This window comes from Leptonychotes weddellii, chromosome X, assembly GCF_054177405.1.
Source record: "Leptonychotes weddellii isolate Sample4059 chromosome X, ASM5417740v2, whole genome shotgun sequence".
NCBI lineage: Eukaryota > Metazoa > Chordata > Mammalia > Carnivora > Phocidae > Leptonychotes > Leptonychotes weddellii.
Window position 1 is genome coordinate 95,368,723 of NC_138385.1, and position 3,360 is coordinate 95,372,082.

Here is a 3,360-nt window from a genome sequence, read left to right on the forward strand (position 1 = left end):
AAATAGGAAGAAGGCACAAGCCAACATAGCAGAATAGTTAGAATCAGACAAACCTAAAGCACCATAGTGATTGGACAAGTTAGTTAACCTTTTGAATTCTCTTTCCTTATTGTGTAAAGGGAAAAATATCTAAGCATAGAATTATGTGAGGATTAAATGAAACAACAAATTTTTAGCATTATACCTGTCACATAATATTAGCTATTAAAAATATTATTGATGGGGCGCCTGGGTGGCTCAGTCGTTAAGCGTCTGCCTTCGGCTCAGGTCATGATCCCAGCGTCCAGGGATCGAGCCCCGCATCAGGCTCCCTGCTCCGCAGGAAGCCTGCTTCTCTCTCTCCCGTTCCCCCTGCTTGTGTTTCCTCTCTTGCTGTGTCTCTCCCTGTCAAATAAATAAATAAAATCTTTTAAAAAAAAATATTATTGATATTTTTAGAGAAGGAAAAAGAATCCCAAGTGTTTGAACATCAGTTGAGTTTGTCACTGTTCTCTGAAACCACATAACTTAAAATCTTATGCAAAGGCAGTAAAATGTTCCCCAAATTCAGTTCCCTTTATTTATACACACAGACACACACACACACACACACACACACACATTTGGATAGGAATAATATTGCAGCAAAATAGTTTGTAGTTCATTGTATAGAGGGGTTGGTGTTTTCTTTGAGTCATTGATATTTCTGCTTATGTTATTATTACCTATCTGTCTTCTTGAGGACAGAGTCTTTTTAGTTTTCTTGATCTCTATGCCATGTGTGAATACAATGCCAGGAACTTAATAAATGTCTGGGCAATGCATACAACAAGGCACTCCATTTCTGAGATACTGTTTTGCCTATTAATTGTAGATGAGGAACAAATAGAAGTCACTGCAAACTTACTGTTCAGGAGAAACAATAGTTTGGTGGTTGTACTATATAAAAACTGCTCAGCAATAAAGTTTGTGTTATTTTTCAAAGATAGTTACACTAATATTTGAGTGTCAAAAAGCTACATTTTAAAAAGATTTTATTTATTTGCTTTTAAAGATTTATTTATTTTAGAGAGGGGGGAGGGGCAGAGGGAGAGGGAGAGAGCATCTCAAGGAGACTCCCAGCTGAGCAAAGAGCCCGATGCTGGGCTCGATCCCATGACCCTGAGATCATGACCTGAGCTGAAACCAAGAGACAGACACCCAACCAACTGAGCCACCCGGGCACCCCACTTAAGATTTTTTTTTAAGATTTTATTTATTTATTTGACAGGGGTGGGGAGAGAAAGTGAGAGAGAGAGAGAGAGAGAAAGAGAGAAAAAGAGAGAGAGAACACAAGCAGGGGGAGAGGCAGGCAGAGGGAGAAGCAGACTCCCTGCTGAGCAAGGAGCCTGATGCAGGACTCAAGCCCAGGACCCTGAGATCATGACCTGAGCCGAAGGCAGATGCTTAACTGACTGAACCACCAGGTGCCCCCCCCCGCCGCCCATTTAAGATTTTACTTTTAAGTAATCGCTGTACCAATGTGGGGCTCGTATTCACAACCCTGACATCAAGAATCACATGCTCCACCAACTGAGCCAGCCAGGCGCCTACAAAAAGCTACATTTTTAAGTACATTATATATAGAGTTAATATAACCAGAAGAACTGAAGTTATAGTTGTACCAGATTAATGTGATGGTTCAATAAATTTTCCAGATTGCCGGTCTCTCAAATACTTGAATAAGTGTACAACCCAGTACCTATTCTTGACTTTCCCTTAGATGCAAAGCTATTTTGAAGGTAGAGAAATATTGTTTGGACCAAATCCAGTGTGAATAAATTTTGTTTTATTCTTCAGACAAATATTACAATTTAAGAAAGTGTAGAAATAGCATAGAATAGAAAGCACAAAATAACAGGTTAGAAATAAACCCAAATAATGGTGTTTCTGCCATAATATAACATATGTTCTTGAAATACCTTACATTCTATGAAACCAGACATTAAAAATTAGACAGTTTAAGGGAAAAATAGGGTGGGAAAAGATTATAATATTTAGCCATAGTCTACAACAGCCGATAGTACCCAGCCAGAGAGAATTGTGGAGAGAGGCGAAAGGATCACATAAACATATAATTACTTAAATCTTTGTGGCATATTATCTTTAATAAAACTAGCTTGGTCCTAATCAAATATTTGGCGGCTTATTGTTCATGCCATTCTTCTTACCTCTAATAATATATATAATGAAATGGACTTTTTCTTCACGGCATTGCAGCCAATGCAACATGGGCGGGGTGGAGGAGGGATAAAGAGAACTCCTAGAACCAAATTGCTCATGCACATTTTTCCCTCACTGTGAATGTGTGTTTGTATGTGTGTATATATATATATATTTTTTTTTTTTTAAATTTCAGCTTTATTGTGGTATAATTAGCAACCAAAATTGTAATATGCACTTTTTTCTTTTTGATGGGGGCCCATGCCCAAGTTCATCTTATTTGAAATCAAGCCTAGGGAAGAACTTCAGGGAGACTGAAAGCAATTTCAGATGTTTCTGTGAAATCAGCCATTTCAGAAAGTTCATGTGGACTTTTCATCTTGAGATGAGGCAATGAGGAAGTGTGTTTTCTTGAGGAAAACAGACAGAATGGTTTTATATTTAATAAAAAACAGTTTTAAGAAAAGACAGTAGTGAGTATAGTTTCAATCTGAGGTGGTGTTCAAAAGATCAAATAACCTTCTTGGTACCTTGCTGTTTCATTAGGTGGCACTCTCAACTCCAAAGGAGTATGAGCCTATGATGATGGGCCACAGCCTCAGGGACCAGATGGGCATTGGGCATTTGTCCACTGGGTGCCAACACTGCTGAATGGAGTGGCATCTTCCCAGCGGAGGACTGGGCCTTCTCTGTCTGGGAGGACACATAAAGATGGGCACTGGTATATGGGAATTGTGGTGGGCTGGCTGGAAGGCCACTGGGTACCAAGTGCCTAGGCAACACCCACTTGGGGCTCTCCAGCCCTGGGTGGTTCAGTCAGTGTGGGAGGGAGGACTCAACAGGCCTGGGGTAGCAGTTATTTACCAATGGGCAGGGGAGCATTTCTGAATTTAACAACCTGGTTTCAGGATCTTCCTAGTAAAATTGTTTTTTTGATGAAATTTCTGATTTCTTTAGGGAGATATCAATTAGAACAACGAACAAAGAACTTGATAAATAGGAGGGCAAGGGGATTATAGGTCAGGGGCTAAAACAGAGTTAATCACAGAGGTAGAGCCCCAAACATTTCCTGCAGATGGCAACTTCCTCCAGTACTTCTCATAGTCCCTTAATCCTTGAATTAGTGTAAATTGGTTTCTTTGGTTCTTTTCATTTCTTTTCTTTGTTGACAGTTTGACA